The sequence below is a fragment of the Phyllobates terribilis genome, unplaced genomic scaffold (assembly GCF_046119375.1).
Source record: "Phyllobates terribilis strain yellow unplaced genomic scaffold, ASM4611937v1 Scaffold_2__4_contigs__length_985480577, whole genome shotgun sequence".
Taxonomy (NCBI): domain Eukaryota; kingdom Metazoa; phylum Chordata; class Amphibia; order Anura; family Dendrobatidae; genus Phyllobates; species Phyllobates terribilis.
Genome location: NW_027362762.1, coordinates 551,532,697 through 551,558,957, shown reverse-complemented (window position 1 = coordinate 551,558,957; position 26,261 = coordinate 551,532,697).

The window sequence follows — 26,261 nt, the reverse complement described above, 5'->3', positions numbered from 1 at the left end:
TATAGCATTGTTCTCAGAATTCCGCTGAAGTTTAAAAATGCTTGGGAAATCTTCCATTGTTTTCGTAATTCCGCTGACGTTTAAAAATCCTTCGGAACTTTTCCATTGTTCTCGGAATTCCGCTGTCGTTTAAAAATGCTTCGGAACTCTTCCAATGTTCTCGGAATTCTGCTGACATTTAAAATTGCTTCGGAACTCTTCCATTGTACTCGGAATTTCGCTGACGTTTAATAATGCTATGGAATTCTTCCATTGTTCTAGGAAATCCGCTGACATTTAAAAATGCTTCGGAACTCATACATTGTTCTCAGAATTCCGCTGAAGTTTAAAAATGCTTCGGAACTCTTCCATTGTTCCCGGAATTCCACTGAAGTTTAAAAATGCTTCGGAACACTTCCATTGTTCTGGAAATTCTGCTGATGTTGAAAAATGCTTCGGAACTCTTCCATTGTTCTCGGAATTCCGCTGACGTTTAAAAATGCTTTGGAATTCTTCCATTGTTCTCGGAATTCTGCAGACGTTTAAAAATGCTTCGGAACTCTTCCATTGTTTCCGGAATTCTGCTGACGTTTAAAAAGGCTTCGTAACTCATCTATTGTTCCCGGAATTCTGCTGACGTTTAAAAATGCTTCGGAATTCTTCCATTGTTCTCGGAATTCTGCAGACCTTTAAAAATGCTTCGGAACTCTTCCATTGTTCCCAGAATTCCGCTGACATTTAAAAATTCTTCGCAATTCTTCCATTTTTCCCGGAATTCTGCTGACATTTAAAAATGCTTCGGAACTCATCCATTGTTCTCGGAATTCCGCTGAAATTTAAAAATGCTTCGGAACTCTACCATTGTTCTTGGAATTCTGCTGAAGTTTAAAAATGCTTCGGAACTCTTCCATTGTTCACGTAATTCTGCTAAAGTTTAAATTTGCTTTGGAACTCTTCCATTGTTCTCGCAATTGCGCTGAAGTTTAAAAATGCTTCGGAACTCTTCCATTGTTCTCGTAATTCTGCTGACATTTAAAAATGCTTCGGAACTCTTCCATTGTTTTCGGAATTCTGCTGACGTTTAAAAATGCTTCGCAACTCTTGCATTGTTTTCGGAATTTTCACTGAAGTTTAAAAAAGCTTCGGAAGTCTTCTATTGTTCTACAAATTCCGCTTATGTTTAATAATGCTTCGGAACACTTCCATTGTTCCCAGAATTCTGCTGAAGTTTAAAAATTCTTCAGAACTCTTCCATTGTTCTCGGAATTCTGCTGCAGTTTAAAAATGCTTCGGAACTCTTCCATTGTTCACGTAATTCTGCTGAAGTTTAAATTTGCTTGGGAACTCTTCCTTTGTTCTCGGAATTCTGCTGACATTTAATAATGCTTCGGAACTTTTCCATTGTTCTCGCAATTCCGCTGAAGTTTAAAAATGCTTCGGAGCTCTTCCATTGTTCTCGGAATTTTGCTGATGTTTAAAAATGCTTTGTAACTCTTCCATTGTTCTCGGAATTCTGCTGAAGTTTAAAAATGCTTTGGAATTCTTCCATTGTTCTCAGAATTCCACTGAAGTTTAAAAATGCTTCGGAACTATTCCATTGTTCTTGGAATTCCACTGATGTTTTAAAATTCTTCGGAACTCTTCCATCGTTCTCGGAATTCCGCTGACGTTTATTAATGCTTCGGAACTCTTGCATAGTTCTAGGAATTTCGCTGATGTTTAAAATTGCTTCGGAACTCTTCCATTGTTCCCGGAATTCTGCTGACATTTAAAAATGCTTCGGAACTCATACATTGTTCTCAGAATTCCGCTGAAGTTTAAAAATGCTTCGGAACTCTTCCATTGTTCCCGGAATTCTGCTGATGTTTAAAAATGCTTCGGAACTCTTCCATTGTTCTCGGAATTCTGCTGACATGTAAAAATGCTTCGTAACTATTCTATTGTTCCCGGAATTCTTTTGAAGTTTAAAAATGCTTCTGATCTCTTTCATTGTTCAAGGAATTCCACTGACGTTTAAAAATTCTTCGGAACTGTTCCATTGTTCCCGGAATTCTGCTGACATTTAAAAATGCTTCTGAACTTTTTCATTGTTCAAGGAATTCTGCTGACGTTTAAAAATGCTTCCGAACTCTTTCATTGTTCAAGGAATTCTGCTGACGTTTAAAAATGCTTCGGAACTCTTCCATTGTTCCTGGAATTCTTCTGAAGTTTAAAAATGCTACGGAACACTTCCATTGTTCTCAGAATTCCACTGAAGTTTAAAAATGCTTACGAACTCTTTCATTGTTCAAGGAATTCTGCTGACGTTTAAAAATGCTTCGGAACTCTTCCATTGTTCCTGGAATTCTTCTGAAGTTTAAAAATGCTTCGGAGCTCTTCCATTGTTCTCGGAATTTTGCTGATGTTTAAAAATGCTTTGTAACTCTTCCATTGTTTTCGGAATACCGCTGAAGTTTAAAAATGCTTCGGAACTCTTCCATTATTCTGGAAATTCTTCTGATGTTTAAAAATGCTTCGGAACACTTCCATTGTTCTCGGAATTCTGCTGAAGTTTAAAAATGCTTTGAAATTCTTCCATTGTTCTCAGAATTCCACTGAAGTTTAAAAATGCTTCGGAACTATTCCATTGTTCTTGGAATTCCACTGATGTTTTAAAATTCTTCGGAACTCTTCCATTGTTCTCGGAATTCCGCTGACGTTTAGTAATGCTTCGGAACTCTTGCATAGTTCTAGGAATTCCGCTGATGTTTAAAAATGCTTCGGAACTCTTCCATTGTTCCCGGAATTCTGCTGACATTTAAAAATGCTTCGGAACTCATACATTGTTCTCAGAATTCCACTGAAGTTTAAAAATGCTTCGGAACTCTTCCATTGTTCTCAGAATTCCACTGAAGTTTAAAAATGCTTTGGAACTCTTCCATTGTTCTCAAAATTCTGCTGACAGTTAAAAATGCTTCGGAACTGTTCCATTGTTCTCGGAATTCCGCTGATGTTTAAAAATCCTTTGGAACTCTTCCATGGTTCTCGAAATTTGCTGACGTTTAAAAATGCTTCGGAACTCTTCCCTTGTTCTTGGAATTCTGCTGACATTTAATAATGCTTCGGAACTTTTCCATTGTTCTCGCAATTCCGCTGAAGTTTAAAAATGCTTCGGAGCTCTTCCATTGTTCTCGGAATTTTGCTGATGTTTAAAAATGCTTTGTAACTCTTCCATTGTTTTTGGAATACCGCTGAAGTTTAAAAATGCTTCGGAACTATTCCATTATTCTGGAAATTCTGCTGATGTTTAAAAATGCTTCCGAACACTTCCATTGTTCTCGGAATTCTGCTGAAGTTTAAAAATGCTTTGGAATTCTTCCATTGATCCTGGAATTCTTCTGAAGTTTAAAATGCTTTGGAACTCTTCCATTGTTCTCAGAATTTTACTGAAGTTTAAAAATGCTTCGGAACTCTTCCATTGTTCTTGGAATTCCACTGATGTTTAAAAATTATTCGGAACTCTTCCATTGTTCTCGGAATTCCGCTGACGTTTAGTAATGCTTCGGAACTCTTGCATAGTTCTAGGAATTCCGCTGATGTTTAAAAATGCTTCTGAAATCTTCCATTGTTCCCGGATTTCTGCTGACGTTTAAAAATGCTTCGGAACTCATACATTGTTCTCGGAATTCCGCTGAAGTTTAAAAATGCTTCGGAACTCTTCCATTGTTCCCGGAATTCTGCTGATGTTTAAAAATGCTTCGGAACTCTTCCATTGTTCTCGGAAATTCTGCTGACATGTAAAAATGCTTCGGAACTATTCCATTGTTCCCGGAAATCTTTTGAAGTTTAAAAATGCTTCTGATCTCTTTCATTGTTCAAGGAATTCCACTGACGTTTAAAAATTCTTCGGAACTGTTCCATTGTTCTCGGAATTCTGCTGAAGTTTAAAGATGCTTCGCAACTCTTTTATTGTTTTCGGAATTCTGTTGAATTTTAAAAATGCTTCGGAACTCTTCCATTGTTCTGGAAATTCTGCTGACGTTTAAAAATGCTTCGGAACTCTTTCATTGTTCAAGGAATTCTGCTGACGTTTAAAAATGCTTCGGAACTCTTCCATTGTTCCTGGAATTCTTCTGAAGTTTAAAAATGCTACGGAACTCTTCCATTGTTCTCAGAATTCCACTGAAGTTTAAAAATGCTTCTTAACTCTTCCATTGTTCTGGAAATTCTGCTGACATTTAAAAATGCTTCGGAACTCTTCAATTGTTCTCGGAATTCTGCTGACGTTTAAAAATGCTTCGCATTTCTTGTATTGTTTTCGGAATTCTGTTGAATTTTAAAAATGCTTCGGAACTCTTCCATTGTTCTGGAAATTCTGCTGATGTTTAAAAATGCTTCAGAACTTTTCCATTGTTCTCGGAATTCTGCTGAAGTTTAAAAAGGCTTTGGAACTCTTGCATTGTTCCTGGAATTCTTCTGAAGTTTAAAAATGCTACATTACTCTTCCATTGTTCTCCGAATTCCACTGAAGTTTAAAAATGCTTCGGAACTCTTCCATGGTTGACAAAATTCGCTGACGTTTAAAAATTCTTCGGAACTCTTCCATTGTTCTCGGAATTCCGCTAACGTTTAATAATGCTTCAGAACTCTTGCATTGTTCTTGGAATTCCGCTCATGTTTAAAAATGCTTTGGAAATCTTCCATTGTTCTCGGTATTCCGCTGACGTATTAAAATGCTTCGGAACTCTTCCATTGTTCCTGGAATTCTTCTGACGTTTAAAAATTCTTCGGAACTCTTCCATTGTTCTCGGAATTCCGCTGACGTTTAATAATGCTTCGGAACTCTTGCATTGTTCTTGGAATTCCGCTCATGTTTAAAAATGCTTTGGAAATCTTCCATTGTTCTCGGTATTGCGCTGACGTATAAAAATGCTTCGGAACTCTTCCATTGTTCTTGGAATTCTTCTGAAGTTTAAAATTGCTACGGAACTCTTCCATTGTTCTCAGAATTCCACTGAAGTTTAAAAATGCTTCTTAACTCTTCCATTGTTCTGGAAATTCTGCTGATGTTTAAAAATGCTTCAGAACTCTTCCATTGTTCTCGGAATTCTGCTGAAGTTTAAAAATGCTTTGGAACTCTTGCATTGTTCCTGGAATTCTTCTGAAGTTTAAAAATGCTATATTACTCTTCCATTGTTCTCCGAATTCCACTGAAGTTTAAAAATGCTTCGGAACTCTTCCATGGTTGACAAAATTCGCTGACGTTTAAAAATTCTTCGGAACTCTTCCATTGTTCTCGGAATTCCGCTGACGTTTAATAATGCTTCGGAACTCTTGCATTGTTCTTGGAATTCCGCTCATGTTTAAAAATGCTTCGGAAAACTTCCATTGTTCTCGGTATTCCGCTGACGTATAAAAATGCTTCGGAACTCTTCCATTGTTTTTGGAATTTTGCTGACTTTTAAAAATGCTTCGGAACTCTTCCATTGTTCCCGGAATTCTTTTGAAGTTTAAAAATGCTTCCGAACTCTTCCATTGTTCTCAGAATTCCGCTGACATTTAATAATGCTTCGGAACTCTTTAATTGTTCTCGAAATTCCGCTGCCATTTAAAAATGCTTCGGAACTCTTCCATTGTTCTCAGAATTACGCTGAATTTTAAAAATGCTTTGGAACACTTCCATTGTTCTCGGAAATCCGCCGGAGTTTAAAAATGCTTCGGAACTCTTCCATTGTTCTCGGAATTCCGCTGATGTTTAAAAATCCTTCGGAACTCTTCCATTGTTCTCGGAATTCCGCTGATGTTTAAAAATGCTTCGAAATTCTTCCATTGTTCTCGGAATTGCGCTGAAGTTTTAAAAATGCTTTGGCACTCTTCCATTATTCTCGGAATTCCGCTGACGTTTAAAAATGCTTCGGAACTCTTCTATTGTTCTTCGAATTCCGCTGATGTTTAATAATGCTTCGGAACACTTCCATTGTCCCCGGAATACCGCTGACATTTAAAAATGCTTCGGTGTTCATTCATTGTTAGAGGAATTCTGCTGATGTTTAAAAATGCTTCGGAACTCTTACATTGTTCCCGGAATTCCGCTGAAGTTTAAAAATGCTTCCAAACTCTTTCATTGCTCAAGGAATTTTGCTGACATTTAATAATGCTTCAGTACTCTTTCTTTCTTCTCAGAATTCCGCTGGCATTTTAAAATGCTTCGAAATACTTCCATTGTACTTGGAATTCCAATGTAGTTTAAAAATGCTTCTGAACTCTTCCATTGTTCTCGGAATTCTGCTGAAGTTTATAAATGCTTTGGAACTCTTCCATTGTTCTCAGAATTCTGCTGAAATTTAAAAATGCTTCAGAACTCTTCCATTGTTCTCGGAATTCTGCTGAAGTTTAAAAATGCTTCGGAACTCTTTCATTGTTCATGTAATTCTGCTGAAGTTTAAATTTGCTTCGGAACTCTTCCATTGTTCTCGTGATTCTGCTGAAGTTTAAAAATGCTTTGGAACTCTTCCAATAATCCCGGAATTCTTCTGAAGTTTAAAAATGCTACGGAACTATTCCATTGTTCTCGGAATTCCGCTGACGTTTAAAAATCCTTCGGAACTCTTCCATTGTTCTCAGAATTCCGCTGGTGTTTAAAAATGCTTCGGAACTCTTCCATTGCTCTCGGGAATTCTGCTGGCATTTAAAAATACTTCAGAACACTTCCATTCTTCTTGGAAATCCGACAAAGTTTTAAAAATGCTTTGGAACTCTTCCATTGTACTCGGAATTCCGCTGACGTTTAAAGATGCTTCGGAACTCATCCATTGTTCTTGGATATCCGCTGACGTTTAATAATGCTTCGGAACGCTTCAATTTTTCCCGGAATTCCGCTGACATTTAAAAATGCTAAGTAACTATTCCATTGTTCTCGGAATTCCGCTGATGTTTAAAAATGCTTCGAAATTCTTCCATTGTTCTCGGAATTCCGCTGAAGTTTTAAAAATGCTTTGGCACTCTTCCATTATTCTCGGAATTCCGCTGACGTTTAAAAATGCTTCGGAACTCTTCTATTGTTCTTCGAATTCCGCTGATGTTTAATAATGCTTCGGAACACTTCCATTGTCCCCGGAATACCGCTGACATTTAAAAATGCTTCGGTGTTCATTCATTGTTAGAGGAATTCTGCTGATGTTTAAAAATGCTTCGGAACTCTTACATTGTTCCCGGAATTCCGCTGAAGTTTAAAAATGCTTCCAAACTCTTTCATTGCTCAAGGAATTTTGCTGACATTTAATAATGCTTCAGTACTCTTTCTTTCTTCTCAGAATTCCGCTGGCATTTTAAAATGCTTCGAAATACTTCCATTGTACTTGGAATTCCAATGTAGTTTAAAAATGCTTCTGAACTCTTCCATTGTTCTCGGAATTCTGCTGAAGTTTATAAATGCTTTGGAACTCTTCCATTGTTCTCAGAATTCTGCTGAAATTTAAAAATGCTTCAGAACTCTTCCATTGTTCTCGGAATTCTGCTGAAGTTTAAAAATGCTTCGGAACTCTTTCATTGTTCATGTAATTCTGCTGAAGTTTAAATTTGCTTCGGAACTCTTCCATTGTTCTCGTAATTCTGCTGAAGTTTAAAAATGCTTTGGAACTCTTCCAATAATCCCGGAATTCTTCTGAAGTTTAAAAATGCTACGGAACTATTCCATTGTTCTCGGAATTCCGCTGACGTTTAAAAATCCTTCGGAACTCTTCCATTGTTCTCAGAATTCTGCTGGTGTTTAAAAATGCTTTGGAACTCTTCCAATAATCCCGGAATTCTTCTGAAGTTTAAAAATGCTACGGAACTATTCCATTGTTCTCGGAATTCCGCTGACGTTTAAAAATCCTTCGGAACTCTTCCATTGTTCTCAGAATTCTGCTGGTGTTTAAAAATGCTTCGGAACTCTTCCATTGCTCTCGGGAATTCTGCTGGCATTTAAAAATACTTCAGAACACTTCCATTCTTCTTGGAAATCCGACAAAGTTTTAAAAATGCTTTGGAACTCTTCCATTGTACTCGGAATTCCGCTGACGTTTAAAGATGCTTCGGAACTCTTGCATTGTTCTTGGAATTCCGCTCATGTTTAAAAATGCTTTGGAAATCTTCCATTGTTCTCGGTATTCCGCTGACGTATAAAAATGCTTCGGAACTCTTCCATTGTTCTTGGAATTCTTCTGAAGTTTAAAATTGCTACGGAACTCTTCCATTGTTCTCAGAATTCCACTGAAGTTTAAAAATGCTTCTTAACTCTTCCATTGTTCTGGAAATTCTGCTGATGTTTAAAAATGCTTCAGAACTCTTCCATTGTTCTCGGAATTCTGCTGAAGTTTAAAAATGCTTTGGAACTCTTGCATTGTTCCTGGAATTCTTCTGAAGTTTAAAAATGCTATATTACTCTTCCATTGTTCTCCGAATTCCACTGAAGTTTAAAAATGCTTCGGAACTCTTCCATGGTTGACAAAATTCGCTGACGTTTAAAAATTCTTCGGAACTCTTCCATTGTTCTCGGAATTCCGCTGACGTTTAATAATGCTTCGGAACTCTTGCATTGTTCTTGGAATTCCGCTCATGTTTAAAAATGCTTCGGAAAACTTCCATTGTTCTCGGTATTCCGCTGACGTATAAAAATGCTTCGGAACTCTTCCTTTTGTTTTTGGAATTTTCCTGACTTTTAAAAATGCTTCGGAACTCTTCCATTGTTCCCGGAATTCTTTTGAAGTTTAAAAATGCTTCCGAACTCTTCCATTGTTCTCAGAATTCCGCTGACATTTAATAATGCTTCGGAACTCTTTCATTGTTCTCGAAATTCCGCTGCCATTTAAAAATGCTTCGGAACTCTTCCATTGTTCTCAGAATTACGCTGAATTTTAAAAATGCTTTGGAACACTTCCATTGTTCTCGGAAATCCACCGGAGTTTAAAAATGCTTCGGAACTCTTCCATTGTTCTCGGAATTCCGCTGATGTTTAAAAATCCTTCGGAACTCTTCCATTGTTCTCGGAATTCCGCTGATGTTTAAAAATGCTTCGAAATTCTTCCATTGTTCTCGGAATTGCGCTGAAGTTTTAAAAATGCTTTGGCACTCTTCCATTATTCTCGGAATTCCGCTGACGTTTAAAAATGCTTCGGAACTCTTCTATTGTTCTTCGAATTCCGCTGATGTTTAATAATGCTTCGGAACACTTCCATTGTCCCCGGAATACCGCTGACATTTAAAAATGCTTCGGTGTTCATTCATTGTTAGAGGAATTCTGCTGATGTTTAAAAATGCTTCGGAACTCTTACATTGTTCCCGGAATTCCGCTGAAGTTTAAAAATGCTTCCAAACTCTTTCATTGCTCAAGGAATTTTGCTGACATTTAATAATGCTTCAGTACTCTTTCTTTCTTCTCAGAATTCCGCTGGCATTTTAAAATGCTTCGAAATACTTCCATTGTACTTGGAATTCCAATGTAGTTTAAAAATGCTTCTGAACTCTTCCATTGTTCTCGGAATTCTGCTGAAGTTTATAAATGCTTTGGAACTCTTCCATTGTTCTCAGAATTCTGCTGAAATTTAAAAATGCTTCAGAACTCTTCCATTGTTCTCGGAATTCTGCTGAAGTTTAAAAATGCTTCGGAACTCTTTCATTGTTCATGTAATTCTGCTGAAGTTTAAATTTGCTTCGGAACTCTTCCATTGTTCTCGTAATTCTGCTGAAGTTTAAAAATGCTTTGGAACTCTTCCAATAATCCCGGAATTCTTCTGAAGTTTAAAAATGCTACGGAACTATTCCATTGTTCTCGGAATTCCGCTGATGTTTAAAAATCCTTCGGAACTCTTCCATTGTTCTCAGAATTCCGCTGGTGTTTAAAAATGCTTCGGAACTCTTCCATTGCTCTCGGGAATTCTGCTGGCATTTAAAAATACTTCAGAACACTTCCATTCTTCTTGGAAATCCGACAAAGTTTTAAAAATGCTTTGGAACTCTTCCATTGTACTCGGAATTCCGCTGACGTTTAAAGATGCTTCGGAACTCATCCATTGTTCTTGGATATCCGCTGACGTTTAATAATGCTTCGGAACGCTTCAATTTTTCCCGGAATTCCGCTGACATTTAAAAATGCTAAGTAACTATTCCATTGTTCTCGGAATTCCGCTGATGTTTAAAAATGCTTCGAAATTCTTCCATTGTTCTCGGAATTCCGCTGAAGTTTTAAAAATGCTTTGGCACTCTTCCATTATTCTCGGAATTCCGCTGACGTTTAAAAATGCTTCGGAACTCTTCTATTGTTCTTCGAATTCCGCTGATGTTTAATAATGCTTCGGAACACTTCCATTGTCCCCGGAATACCGCTGACATTTAAAAATGCTTCGGTGTTCATTCATTGTTAGAGGAATTCTGCTGATGTTTAAAAATGCTTCGGAACTCTTACATTGTTCCCGGAATTCCGCTGAAGTTTAAAAATGCTTCCAAACTCTTTCATTGCTCAAGGAATTTTGCTGACATTTAATAATGCTTCAGTACTCTTTCTTTCTTCTCAGAATTCCGCTGGCATTTTAAAATGCTTCGAAATACTTCCATTGTACTTGGAATTCCAATGTAGTTTAAAAATGCTTCTGAACTCTTCCATTGTTCTCGGAATTCTGCTGAAGTTTATAAATGCTTTGGAACTCTTCCATTGTTCTCAGAATTCTGCTGAAATTTAAAAATGCTTCAGAACTCTTCCATTGTTCTCGGAATTCTGCTGAAGTTTAAAAATGCTTCGGAACTCTTTCATTGTTCATGTAATTCTGCTGAAGTTTAAATTTGCTTCGGAACTCTTCCATTGTTCTCGTAATTCTGCTGAAGTTTAAAAATGCTTTGGAACTCTTCCAATAATCCCGGAATTCTTCTGAAGTTTAAAAATGCTACGGAACTATTCCATTGTTCTCGGAATTCCGCTGACGTTTAAAAATCCTTCGGAACTCTTCCATTGTTCTCAGAATTCTGCTGGTGTTTAAAAATGCTTCGGAACTCTTCCATTGCTCTCGGGAATTCTGCTGGCATTTAAAAATACTTCAGAACACTTCCATTCTTCTTGGAAATCCGACAAAGTTTTAAAAATGCTTTGGAACTCTTCCATTGTACTCGGAATTCCGCTGACGTTTAAAGATGCTTCGGAACTCATCCATTTTTCTTGGATATCCGCTGACGTTTAATAATGCTTCGGAACGCTTCAATTTTTCCCGGAATTCCGCTGACATTTAAAAATGCTAAGTAACTATTCCATTGTTCTCGGAATTCCGCTGACGTTTAAAAATCCGTCGGAACTCTTCCATTGTTCTCAGAATTCCGCTGGCGTTTAAAAATGCTTCGGAAATCTTCCATTGTTCACGCAATTCTGCTGAAGTTTAAAAATGCTTCGGAATTCGTCCATTGTTGTCAGAATTCTGCTGACGTTTTAAAATGCTTCAGAGATCTTCCAATGCTTTCGGAATTCCGCTGAAGTTTAAAAATGCTTCGGAACACTTCCATTGTTCTGGAAATTCTGCTGATGTTGAAAAATGCTTCGGAACTCTTCCATTGTTCTCGGAATTCTGCTGAAGTTTAAAAACGCTTTGGAACTCTTCCATTGTTCCCGGAATTCTTCTGAATTTTAAAAATGCTTCAGAAATATAGCATTGTTCTCAGAATTCCGCTGAAGTTTAAAAATGCTTAGGAAATCTTCCATTGTTTTCGTAATTCCGCTGACGTTTAAAAATCCTTCGGAACTTTTCCATTGTTCTCGGAATTCCGCTGTCGTTTAAAAATGCTTCGGAACTCTTCCAATGTTCTCGGAATTCTGCTGACATTTAAAATTGCTTCGGAACTCTTCCATTGTACTCGGAATTTCGCTGACGTTTAATAATGCTATGGAATTCTTCCATTGTTCTAGGAAATCCGCTGACATTTAAAAATGCTTCGGAACTCATACATTGTTCTCAGAATTCCGCTGAAGTTTAAAAATGCTTCGGAACTCTTCCATTGTTCCCGGAATTCCACTGAAGTTTAAAAATGCTTCGGAACACTTCCATTGTTCTGGAAATTCTGCTGATGTTGAAAAATGCTTCGGAACTCTTCCATTGTTCTCGGAATTCCGCTGACGTTTAAAAATGCTTTGGAATTCTTCCATTGTTCTCGGAATTCTGCAGACGTTTAAAAATGCTTCGGAACTCTTCCATTGTTTCCGGAATTCTGCTGACGTTTAAAAAGGCTTCGTAACTCATCTATTGTTCCTGGAATTCTGCTGACGTTTAAAAATGCTTCGGAATTCTTCCATTGTTCTCGGAATTCTGCAGACCTTTAAAAATGCTTCGGAACTCTTCCATTGTTCCCAGAATTCCGCTGACATTTAAAAATTCTTCGCAATTCTTCCATTTTTCCCGGAATTGTGCTGACATTTAAAAATGCTTCGGAACTCATCCATTGTTCTCGGAATTCCGCTGAAATTTAAAAATGCTTCGGAACTCTACCATTGTTCTCGGAATTCTGCTGAAGTTTAAAAATGCTTCGGAACTCTTCCATTGTTCACGTAATTCTGCTAAAGTTTAAATTTGCTTTGGAACTCTTCCATTGTTCTCGCAATTGCGCTGAAGTTTAAAAATGCTTCGGAACTCTTCCATTGTTCTCGTAATTCTGCTGACATTTAAAAATGCTTCGGAACTCTTCCATTGTTTTCGGAATTCTGCTGACGTTTAAAAATGCTTCGCAACTCTTGCATTGTTTTCGGAATTTTCACTGAAGTTTAAAAAAGCTTCGGAAGTCTTCTATTGTTCTACAAATTCCGCTTATGTTTAATAATGCTTCGGAACACTTCCATTGTTCCCAGAATTCTGCTGAAGTTTAAAAATTCTTCAGAACTCTTCCATTGTTCTCGGAATTCTGCTGCAGTTTAAAAATGCTTCGGAACTCTTCCATTGTTCACGTAATTCTGCTGAAGTTTAAATTTGCTTGGGAACTCTTCCTTTGTTCTCGGAATTCTGCTGACATTTAATAATGCTTCGGAACTTTTCCATTGTTCTCGCAATTCCGCTGAAGTTTAAAAATGCTTCGGAGCTCTTCCATTGTTCTCGGAATTTTGCTGATGTTTAAAAATGCTTTGTAACTCTTCCATTGTTCTCGGAATTCTGCTGAAGTTTAAAAATGCTTTGGAATTCTTCCATTGTTCTCAGAATTCCACTGAAGTTTAAAAATGCTTCGGAACTATTCCATTGTTCTTGGAATTCCACTGATGTTTTAAAATTCTTCGGAACTCTTCCATTGTTCTCGGAATTCCGCTGACGTTTATTAATGCTTCGGAACTCTTGCATAGTTCTAGGAATTCCGCTGATGTTTAAAAATGCTTCGGAACTCTTCCATTGTTCCCGGAATTTTGCTGATGTTTAAAAATGCTTCGGAACTCTTCCATTGTTCTCGGAATTCTGCTGACATGTAAAAATGCTTCGTAACTATTCTATTGTTCCCGGAATTCTTTTGAAGTTTAAAAATGCTTCTGATCTCTTTCATTGTTCAAGGAATTCCACTGACGTTTAAAAATTCTTCGGAACTGTTCCATTGTTCCCGGAATTCTGCTGACATTTAAAAATGCTTCTGAACTCTTTCATTGTTCAAGGAATTCTGCTGACGTTTAAAAATGCTTCCGAACTCTTTCATTGTTCAAGGAATTCTGCTGACGTTTAAAAATGCTTCGGAACTCTTCCATTGTTCCTGGAATTCTTCTGAAGTTTAAAAATGCTACGGAACACTTCCATTGTTCTCAGAATTCCACTGAAGTTTAAAAATGCTTACGAACTCTTTCATTGTTCAAGGAATTCTGCTGACGTTTAAAAATGCTTCGGAACTCTTCCATTGTTCCTGGAATTCTTCTGAAGTTTAAAAATGCTTCGGAACTCTTCCATTGTTCTCAGAATTCCACTGAAGTTTAAAAATGGTTTGGAACTCTTCCATTGTTCTCAAAATTCTGCTGACATTTAAAAATGCTTCGGAACTGTTCCATTGTTCTCGGAATTCCGCTGATGTTTAAAAATCCTTTGGAACTCTTCCATGGTTCTCAAAATTCGCTGACGTTTAAAAATGCTTCGGAACTCTTCCCTTGTTCTTGGAATTCTGCTGACATTTAATAATGCTTCGGAACTTTTCCATTGTTCTCGCAATTCCGCTGAAGTTTAAAAATGCTTCGGAGCTCTTCCATTGTTCTCGGAATTTTGCTGATGTTTAAAAATGCTTTGTAACTCTTCCATTGTTTTTGGAATACCGCTGAAGTTTAAAAATGCTTCGGAACTCTTCCATTATTCTGGAAATTCTGCTGATGTTTAAAAATGCTTCCGAACACTTCCATTGTTCTCGGAATTCTGCTGAAGTTTAAAAATGCTTTGGAATTCTTCCATTGATCCCGGAATTCTTCTGAAGTTTAAAATGCTTTGGAACTCTTCCATTGTTCTTGGAATTCCACTGATGTTTAAAAATTATTTGGAACTCTTCCATTGTTCTCGGAATTCCGCTGACGTTTAGTAATGCTTCGGAACTCTTGCATAGTTCTAGGAATTCTGCTAATGTTTAAAAATGCTTCGGAACTCTTCCATTGTTCCCGGATTTCTGCTGACGTTTAAAAATGCTTCGGAACTCATACATTGTTCTCGGAATTCCGCTGAAGTTTAAAAATGCTTCGGAACTCTTCCATTGTTCCCGGAATTCTGCTGATGTTTAAAAATGCTTCAGAACTCTTCCATTGTTCTCGGAAATTCTGCTGACATGTAAAAATGCTTCGGAACTATTCCATTGTTCCTGGAAATCTTTTGAAGTTTAAAAATGCTTCTGATCTCTTTCATTGTTCAAGGAATTCCACTGACGTTTAAAAATTCTTCGGAACTGTTCCATTGTTCTCGGAATTCTGCTGACGTTTAAAGATGCTTCGCAACTCTTTTATTGTTTTCGGAATTCTGTTGAATTTTAAAAATGCTTCGGAACTCTTCCATTGTTCTGGAAATTCTGCTGACGTTTAAAAATGCTTCGGAACTCTTCCATTGTTCCTGGAATTCTTCTGAAGTTTAAAAATGCTTCGGAACTCTTCCATTGTTCTCAGAATTCAACTGAAGTTTAAAATTGCTTTGGAACTCTTCCATTGTTCTCAAAATTCTGCTGACATTTAAAAATGCTTCGGAACTCTTCCATTGTTCTCGGAATTCCGCTGATGTTTAAAAATCCTTCGGAACTCTTCCATGGTTCTCGAAATTCGCTGACGTTTAATAATGCTTCGGAACTCATCCATTGTTCTCGGAATTCCGCTGAAGTTTAAAAATGCTTCGGAACTCTTCCATTGTTCCCGGAATTCTGCTGACGTTTAAAAATGCTTCGGAACTCATCCATTGTTCTCGGAATTCCGCTGAAGTTTAAAAATGCTTCAGAACTCTTCCATTGTTCCCGGAATTCTGCTGATGTTTAAAAATGCTTCAGAACTCTTCCATTGTTCTCGGAATTCTGCTGACATTTAAAAATGCTTCGAAACTCTTCCATTGTTCAAGAAATTCTTTTGAAGTTTAAAAATGCTTCTGATCTCTTTCATTGTTCAAGGAATTCCACTGACGTTTGAAAATTCTTCGGAACTGTTCCATTGTTCCCGGAATTCTGCTGACATTTAAAAATGCTTCCGAACTCTTTCATTGTTCAAGGAATTCTGCTGACGTTTAAAAATGCTTCGGAACTCTTCCATTGTTCCTGGAATTCTTCTGAAGTTTAAAAATGCTACGGAACTCTTCCATTGTTCTCAGAATTCCACTGAAGTTTAAAAATGCTTCTTAACTCTTCCATTGTTCTGGAAATTCTGCTGACATTTAAAAAGGCTTCGGAACTCTTCAATTGTTCTCGGAATTCTGCTGACGTTTAAAAATGCTTCGCATTTCTTGTATTCTTTTCGGAATTCTGTTGAATTTTAAAAATGCTTCGGAACTCTTCCATTGTTCTGGAAATTCTGCTGATGTTTAAAAATGCTTCAGAACTTTTCCATTGTTCTCGGAATTCTGCTGAAGTTTAAAAAGGCTTTGGAACTCTTGCATTGTTCCTGGAATTCTTCTGAAGTTTAAAAATGCTACATTACTCTTCCATTGTTCTCCGAATTCCACTGAAGTTTTAAAATGCTTCGGAACTCTTCCATGGTTGACAAAATTCGCTGACGTTTAATAATGCTTCGGAACTCTTGCATTGTTCTTGGAATTCCGCTCATGTTTAAAAATGCTTCGGAAAACCTCCATTGTTCTCGGTATTCCGCTGATGTATAAAAATGCTTCGGAACTCTTCCATTGTTTTTGGAATATTGCTGACTTTTAAAAATGCTTCGGAACTCTTCCATTGTTCCCGGAATTCTTTTGAAGTTTAAAAATGCTTCCGATCTCTTTCATTGTTCAAGGAATTCCGCTTACGTTTAAAAATGCTTCGGAACTCTTCCATTGTTCTCAGAATTCCGCTAACATTTAATAATGCTTCGGAACTCTTTCATTGTTCTCGAAATTCCGCTGCCATTTAAAAATGCTTCGGAACTCTTCCATTGTTCTCAGAATTACGCTGAATTTTAAAAATGCTTTGGAACACTTCCATTGTTCTCGGAAATCCGCCGGAGTTTAAAAATGCTTCGGAACTCTTCCATTGTTCCTGGAATTCTTCTGAAGTTTAAAAATGCTACGGAACACTTCCATTGTTCTCAGAATTCCACTGAAGTTTAAAAATGCTTACGAACTCTTTCATTGTTCAAGGAATTCTGCTGACGTTTAAAAATGCTTCGGAACTCTTCCATTGTTCCTGGAATTCTTCTGAAGTTTAAAAATGCTTCGGAACTCTTCCATTGTTCTCAGAATTCCACTGAAGTTTAAAAATGGTTTGGAACTCTTCCATTGTTCTCAAAATTCTGCTGACATTTAAAAATGCTTCGGAACTGTTCCATTGTTCTCGGAATTCCGCTGATGTTTAAAAATCCTTTGGAACTCTTCCATGGTTCTCAAAATTCGCTGACGTTTAAAAATGCTTCGGAACTCTTCCCTTGTTCTTGGAATTCTGCTGACATTTAATAATGCTTCGGAACTTTTCCATTGTTCTCGCAATTCCGCTGAAGTTTAAAAATGCTTCGGAGCTCTTCCATTGTTCTCGGAATTTTGCTGATGTTTAAAAATGCTTTGTAACTCTTCCATTGTTTTTGGAATACCGCTGAAGTTTAAAAATGCTTCGGAACTCTTCCATTATTCTGGAAATTCTGCTGATGTTTAAAAATGCTTCCGAACACTTCCATTGTTCTCGGAATTCTGCTGAAGTTTAAAAATGCTTTGGAATTCTTCCATTGATCCCGGAATTCTTCTGAAGTTTAAAATGCTTTGGAACTCTTCCATTGTTCTTGGAATTCCACTGATGTTTAAAAATTATTTGGAACTCTTCCATTGTTCTCGGAATTCCGCTGACGTTTAGTAATGCTTCGGAACTCTTGCATAGTTCTAGGAATTCTGCTAATGTTTAAAAATGCTTCGGAACTCTTCCATTGTTCCCGGATTTCTGCTGACGTTTAAAAATGCTTCGGAACTCATACATTGTTCTCGGAATTCCGCTGAAGTTTAAAAATGCTTCGGAACTCTTCCATTGTTCCCGGAATTCTGCTGATGTTTAAAAATGCTTCAGAACACTTCCATTGTTCTCGGAAATTCTGCTGACATGTAAAAATGCTTCGGAACTATTCCATTGTTCCTGGAAATCTTTTGAAGTTTAAAAATGCTTCTGATCTCTTTCATTGTTCAAGGAATTCCACTGACGTTTAAAAATTCTTCGGAACTGTTCCATTGTTCTCGGAATTCTGCTGACGTTTAAAGATGCTTCGCAACTCTTTTATTGTTTTCGGAATTCTGTTGAATTTTAAAAATGCTTCGGAACTCTTCCATTGTTCTGGAAATTCTGCTGACGTTTAAAAATGCTTCGGAACTCTTCCATTGTTCCTGGAATTCTTCTGAAGTTTAAAAATGCTTCGGAACTCTTCCATTGTTCTCAGAATTCCACTGAAGTTTAAAATTGCTTTGGAACTCTTCCATTGTTCTCAAAATTCTGCTGACATTTAAAAATGCTTCGGAACTCTTCCATTGTTCTCGGAATTCCGCTGATGTTTAAAAATCCTTCGGAACTCTTCCATGGTTCTCGAAATTCGCTGACGTTTAATAATGCTTCGGAAATCATCCATTGTTCTCGGAATTCGGCTGAAGTTTAAAAATGCTTCGGAACTCTTCCATTGTTCCCGGAATTCTGCTGACGTTTAAAAATGCTTCGGAACTCATCCATTGTTCTCGGAATTCCGCTGAAGTTTAAAAATGCTTCAGAACTCTTCCATTGTTCCCGGAATTCTGCTGATGTTTAAAAATGCTTCAGAACTCTTCCATTGTTCTCGGAATTCTGCTGACATTTAAAAATGCTTCGAAACTCTTCCATTGTTCAAGAAATTCTTTTGAAGTTTAAAAATGCTTCTGATCTCTTTCATTGTTCAAGGAATTCCACTGACGTTTGAAAATTCTTCGGAACTGTTCCATTGTTCCCGGAATTCTGCTGACATTTAAAAATGCTTCCGAACTCTTTCATTGTTCAAGGAATTCTGCTGACGTTTAAAAATGCTTCGGAACTCTTCCATTGTTCCTGGAATTCTTCTGAAGTTTAAAAATGCTACGGAACTCTTCCATTGTTCTCAGAATTCCACTGAAGTTTAAAAATGCTTCTTAACTCTTCCATTGTTCTGGAAATTCTGCTGACATTTAAAAATGCTTCGGAACTCTTCAATTGTTCTCGGAATTCTGCTGACGTTTAAAAATGCTTCGCATTTCTTGTATTGTTTTCGGAATTCTGTTGAATTTTAAAAATGCTTCGGAACTCTTCCATTGTTCTGGAAATTCTGCTGATGTTTAAAAATGCTTCAGAACTTTTCCATTGTTCTCGGAATTCTGCTGAAGTTTAAAAAGGCTTTGGAACTCTTGCATTGTTCCTGGAATTCTTCTGAAGTTTAAAAATGCTACATTACTCTTCCATTGTTCTCCGAATTCCACTGAAGTTTTAAAATGCTTCGGAACTCTTCCATGGTTGACAAAATTCGCTGACGTTTAATAATGCTTCGGAACTCTTGCATTGTTCTTGGAATTCCGCTCATGTTTAAAAATGCTTCGGAAAACCTCCATTGTTCTCGGTATTCCGCTGACGTATAAAAATGCTTCGGAACTCTTCCATTGTTTTTGGAATATTGCTGACTTTTAAAAATGCTTCGGAACTCTTCCATTGTTCCCGGAATTCTTTTGAAGTTTAAAAATGCTTCCGATCTCTTTCATTGTTCAAGGAATTCCGCTTACGTTTAAAAATGCTTCGGAACTCTTCCATTGTTCTCAGAATTCCGCTGACATTTAATAATGCTTCGGAACTCTTTCATTGTTCTCGAAATTCCGCTGCCATTTAAAAATGCTTCGGAACACTTCCATTGTTCTCAGAATTACGCTGAATTTTAAAAATGCTTTGGAACACTTCCATTGTTCTCGGAAATCCGCCGGAGTTTAAAAATGCTTCGGAACTCTTCCATTGTTCCTGGAATTCTTCTGAAGTTTAAAAATGCTACGGAACTCTTCCATTGTTCTCAGAATTCCACTGAAGTTTAAAAATGCTTCTTAACTCTTCCATTGTTCTGGAAATTCTGCTGACATTTAAAAATGCTTCGGAACTCTTCAATTGTTCTCGGAATTCTGCTGACGTTTAAAAATGCTTCGCATTTCTTGTATTGTTTTCGGAATTCTGTTGAATTTTAAAAATGCTTCTGAACTCTTCCATTGTTCTGGAAATTCTGCTGATGTTTAAAAATGCTTCAGAACTTTTCCATTGTTCTCGGAATTCTGCTGAAGTTTAAAAAGGCTTTGGAACTCTTGCATTGTTCCTGGAATTCTTCTGAAGTTTAAAAATGCTACATTACTCTTCCATTGTTCTCCGAATTCCACTGAAGTTTAAAAATGCTTCGGAACTCTTCCATGGTTGACAAAATTCACTGACGTTTAAAAATTCTTCGGAACTCTTCCATTGTTCTCGGAATTCCGCTGACGTTTAAAAATGCTTACGAACTCTTTCATTGTTCAAGGAATTCTGCTGACGTTTAAAAATGCTTCGGAACTCTTCCATTGTTCCTGGAATTCTTCTGAAGTTTAAAAATGCTTCGGAACTCTTCCATTGTTCTCAGAATTCCACTGAAGTTTAAAAATGGTTTGGAACTCTTCCATTGTTCTCAAAATTCTGCTGACATTTAAAAATGCTTCGGAACTGTTCCATTGTTCTCGGAATTCCGCTGATGTTTAAAAATCCTTTGGAACTCTTCCATGGTTCTCAAAATTCGCTGACGTTTAAAAATGCTTCGGAACTCTTCCCTTGTTCTTGGAATTCTGCTGACATTTAATAATGCTTCGGAACTTTTCCATTGTTCTCGCAATTCCGCTGAAGTTTAAAAATGCTTCGGAGCTCTTCCATTGTTCTCGGAATTTTGCTGATGTTTAAAAATGCTTTGTAACTCTTCCATTGTTTTTGGAATACCGCTGAAGTTTAAAAATGCTTCGGAACTCTTCCATTATTCTGGAAATTCTGCTGATGTTTAAAAATGCTTCCGAACACTTCCATTGTTCTCGGAATTCTGCTGAAGTTTAAAAATGCTTTGGAATTCTTCCATTGATCCCGGAATTCTTCTGAAGTTTAAAATGCTTTGGAACTCTTCCATTGTTCTCAGAATTTTACTGAAGTTTAAAAATGCTTCGGAACTCTTCCATTGTTCTTGGAATTCCACTGATGTTTAAAAATTATTCGGAACTCTTCCATTGTTCTCGGAATTCCGCTGACGTTTAGTAATGCTTCGGAACTCTTGCATAGTTCTAGGAATTCCGCTAATGTTTAAAAATGCTTCGGAACTCTTCCATTGTTCCCGGATTTCTGCTGACGTTTAAAAATGCTTCGGAACTCATACATTGTTCTCGGAATTCCGCTGAAGTTTAAAAATGCTTCGGAACTCTTCCATTGTTCCCGGAATTCTGCTGATGTTTAAAAATGCTTCGGAACTCTTCCATTGTTCTCGTAATTCTGCTGACATTTAAAAATGCTTCGGAACTCTTCCATTGTTTTCGGAATTCTGCTGACGTTTAAAAATGCTTCGCAACTCTTGCATTGTTTTCGGAATTTTCACTGAAGTTTAAAAAAGCTTCGGAAGTCTTCTATTGTTGTACAAATTCCGCTTATGTTTAATAATGCTTCGGAACACTTCCATTGTTCCCAGAATTCTGCTGAAGTTTAAAAATTCTTCAGAACTCTTCCATTGTTCTCGGAATTCTGCTGCAGTTTAAAAATGCTTCGGAACTCTTCCATTGTTCACGTAATTCTGCTGAAGTTTAAATTTGCTTGGGAACTCTTCCTTTGTTCTCGGAATTCTGCTGACATTTAATAATGCTTCGGAACTTTTCCATTGTTCTCGCAATTCCGCTGAAGTTTAAAAATGCTTCGGAGCTCTTCCATTGTTCTCGGAATTTTGCTGATGTTTAAAAATGCTTTGTAACTCTTCCATTGTTCTCGGAATTCTGCTGAAGTTTAAAAATGCTTTGGAATTCTTCCATTGTTCTCAGAATTCCACTGAAGTTTAAAAATGCTTCGGAACTATTCCATTGTTCTTGGAATTCCACTGATGTTTTAAAATTCTTCGGAACTCTTCCATTGTTCTCGGAATTCCGCTGACGTTTATTAATGCTTCGGAACTCTTGCATAGTTCTAGGAATTCCGCTGATGTTTAAAAATGCTTCGGAACTCTTCCATTGTTCCCGGAATTCTGCTGATGTTTAAAAATGCTTCGGAACTCTTCCATTGTTCTCGGAATTCTGCTGACATGTAAAAATGCTTCGTAACTATTCTATTGTTCCCGGAATTCTTTTGAAGTTTAAAAATGCTTCTGATCTCTTTCATTGTTCAAGGAATTCCACTGACGTTTAAAAATTCTTCGGAACTGTTCCATTGTTCCCGGAATTCTGCTGACATTTAAAAATGCTTCTGAACTCTTTCATTGTTCAAGTAATTCTGCTGACGTTTAAAAATGCTTCCGAACTCTTTCATTGTTCAAGGAATTCTGCTGACGTTTAAAAATGCTTCGGAACTCTTCCATTGTTCCTGGAATTCTTCTGAAGTTTAAAAATGCTACGGAACACTTCCATTGTTCTCAGAATTCCACTGAAGTTTAAAAATGCTTACGAACTCTTTCATTGTTCAAGGAATTCTGCTGACGTTTAAAAATGCTTCGGAACTCTTCCATTGTTCCTGGAATTCTTCTGAAGTTTAAAAATGCTTCGGAACTCTTCCATTGTTCTCAGAATTCCACTGAAGTTTAAAAATGGTTTGGAACTCTTCCATTGTTCTCAAAATTCTGCTGACATTTAAAAATGCTTCGGAACTGTTCCATTGTTCTCGGAATTCCGCTGATGTTTAAAAATCCTTTGGAACTCTTCCATGGTTCTCAAAATTCGCTGACGTTTAAAAATGCTTCGGAACTCTTCCCTTGTTCTTGGAATTCTGCTGACATTTAATAATGCTTCGGAACTTTTCCATTGTTCTCGCAATTCCGCTGAAGTTTAAAAATGCTTCGGAGCTCTTCCATTGTTCTCGGAATTTTGCTGATGTTTAAAAATGCTTTGTAACTCTTCCATTGTTTTTGGAATACCGCTGAAGTTTAAAAATGCTTCGGAACTCTTCCATTATTCTGGAAATTCTGCTGATGTTTAAAAATGCTTCCGAACACTTCCATTGTTCTCGGAATTCTGCTGAAGTTTAAAAATGCTTTGGAATTCTTCCATTGATCCCGGAATTCTTCTGAAGTTTAAAATGCTTTGGAACTCTTCCATTGTTCTCAGAATTTTACTGAAGTTTAAAAATGCTTCGGAACTCTTCCATTGTTCTTGGAATTCCACTGATGTTTAAAAATTATTCGGAACTCTTCCATTGTTCTCGGAATTCCGCTGACGTTTAGTAATGCTTCGGAACTCTTGCATAGTTCTAGGAATTCCGCTAATGTTTAAAAATGCTTCGGAACTCTTCCATTGTTCCCGGATTTCTGCTGACGTTTAAAAATGCTTCGGAACTCATACATTGTTCTCGGAATTCCGCTGAAGTTTAAAAATGCTTCGGAACTCTTCCATTGTTCCCGGAATTCTGCTGATGTTTAAAAATGCTTCGGAACTCTTCCATTGTTCTCGGAAATTCTGCTGACATGTAAAAATGCTTCGGAACTATTCCATTGTTCCTGGAAATCTTTTGAAGTTTAAAAATGCTTCTGATCTCTTTCATTGTTCAAGGAATTCCACTGACGTTTAAAAATTCTTCGGAACTGTTCCATTGTTCTCGGAATTCTGCTGACGTTTAAAGATGCTTCGCAACTCTTTTATTGTTTTCGGAATTCTGTTGAATTTTAAAAATGCTTCGGAACTCTTCCATTGTTCTGGAAATTCTGCTGACGTTTAAAAATGCTTCGGAACTCTTCCATTGTTCCTGGAATTCTTCTGAAGTTTAAAAATGCTTCGGAACTCTTCCATTGTTCTCAGAATTCCACTGAAGTTTAAAATTGCTTTGGAACTCTTCCATTGTTCTCAAAATTCTGCTGACATTTAAAAATGCTTCGGAACTCTTCCATTGTTCTCGGAATTCCGCTGATGTTTAAAAATCCTTCGGAACTCTTCCATGGTTCTCGAAATTCGCTGACGTTTAATAATGCTTCGGAACTCATCCATTGTTCTCGGAATTCCGCTGAAGTTTAAAAATGCTTCGGAACTCTTCCATTGTTCTCGGAATTCCGCTGACGTTTAATAATGCTTCGGAACTCATCCATTGTTCTCGGAATTCCGCTGAAGTTTAAAAATGCTTCGGAACTCTTCCATTGTTCCCGGAATTCTGCTGACGTTTAAAAATGCTTCGGAACTCATCCATTGTTCTCGGAATTCCGCTGAAGTTTAAAAATGCTTCAGAACTCTTCCATTGTTCCCGGAATTCTGCTGATGTTTAAAAATGCTTCAGAACTCTTCCATTGTTCTCGGAATTCTGCTGACATTTAAAAATGCTTCGAAACTCTTCCATTGTTCAAGAAATTCTTTTGAAGTTTAAAAATGCTTCTGATCTCTTTCATTGTTCAAGGAATTCCACTGACGTTTGAAAATTCTTCGGAACTGTTCCATTGTTCCCGGAATTCTGCTGACATTTAAAAATGCTTCCGAACTCTTTCATTGTTCAAGGAATTCTGCTGACGTTTAAAAATGCTTCAGAACTCTTCCATTGTTCCTGGAATTCTTCTGAAGTTTAAAAATGCTACGGAACTCTTCCATTGTTCTCAGAATTCCACTGAAGTTTAAAAATGCTTCTTAACTCTTCCATTGTTCTGGAAATTCTGCTGACATTTAAAAATGCTTCGGAACTCTTCAATTGTTCTCGGAATTCTGCTGACGTTTAAAAATGCTTCGCATTTCTTGTATTGTTTTCGGAATTCTGTTGAATTTTAAAAATGCTTCGGAACTCTTCCATTGTTCTGGAAATTCTGCTGAAGTTTAAAAATGCTTCGGAACTCTTCCATTATTCTGGAAATTCTGCTGATGTTTAAAAATGCTTCCGAACACTTCCATTGTTCTCGGAATTCTGCTGAAGTTTAAAAATGCTTTGTAATTCTTCCATTGATCCCGGAATTCTTCTGAAGTTTAAAATGCTTTGGAACTCTTCCATTGTTCTCAGAATTTTACTGAAGTTTAAAAATGCTTCGGAACTCTTCCATTGTTCTTGGAATTCCACTGATGTTTAAAAATTATTCGGAACTCTTCCATTGTTCTCGGAATTCCGCTGACGTTTAGTAATGCTTCGGAACTCTTGCATAGTTCTAGGAATTCCGCTAATGTTTAAAAATGCTTCGGAACTCTTCCATTGTTCCCGGATTTCTGCTGACGTTTAAAAATGCTTCGGAACTCATACATTGTTCTCGGAATTCCGCTGAAGTTTAAAAATGCTTCGGAACTCTTCCATTGTTCCCGGAATTCTGCTGATGTTTAAAAATGCTTCGGAACTCTTCCATTGTTCTCGTAATTCTGCTGACATTTAAAAATGCTTCGGAACTCTTCCATTGTTTTCGGAATTCTGCTGACGTTTAAAAATGCTTCGCAACTCTTGCAATGTTTTCGGAATTTTCACTGAAGTTTAAAAAAGCTTCGGAAGTCTTCTATTGTTCTACAAATTCCGCTTATGTTTAATAATGCTTCGGAACACTTCCATTGTTCCCAGAATTCTGCTGAAGTTTAAAAATTCTTCAGAACTCTTCCATTGTTCTCGGAATTCTGCTGCAGTTTAAAAATGCTTCGGAACTCTTCCATTGTTGACGTAATTCTGCTGAAGTTTAAATTTGCTTGGGAACTCTTCCTTTGTTCTCGGAATTCTGCTGACATTTAATAATGCTTCGGAACTTTTCCATTGTTCTCGCAATTCCGCTGAAGTTTAAAAATGCTTCGGAGCTCTTCCATTGTTCTCGGAATTTTGCTGATGTTTAAAAATGCTTTGTAACTCTTCCATTGTTCTCGGAATTCTGCTGAAGTTTAAAAATGCTTTGGAATTCTTCCATTGTTCTCAGAATTCCACTGAAGTTTAAAAATGCTTCGGAACTATTCCATTGTTCTTGGAATTCCACTGATGTTTTAAAATTCTTCGGAACTCTTCCATTGTTCTCGGAATTCCGCTGACGTTTATTAATGCTTCGGAACTCTTGCATAGTTCTAGGAATTCCGCTGATGTTTAAAAATGCTTCGGAACTCTTCCATTGTTCCCGGAATTCTGCTGATGTTTAAAAATGCTTCGGAACTCTTCCATTGTTCTCGGAATTCTGCTGACATGTAAAAATGCTTCGTAACTATTCTATTGTTCCCGGAATTCTTTTGAAGTTTAAAAATGCTTCTGATCTCTTTCATTGTTCAAGGAATTCCACTGACGTTTAAAAATTCTTCGGAACTGTTCCATTGTTCCCGGAATTCTGCTGACATTTAAAAATGCTTCTGAACTCTTTCATTGTTCAAGGAATTCTGCTGACGTTTAAAAATGCTTCCGAACTCTTTCATTGTTCAAGGAATTCTGCTGACGTTTAAAAATGCTTCGGAACTCTTCCATTGTTCCTGGAATTCTTCTGAAGTTTAAAAATGCTACGGAACACTTCCATTGTTCTCAGAATTCCACTGAAGTTTAAAAATGCTTAC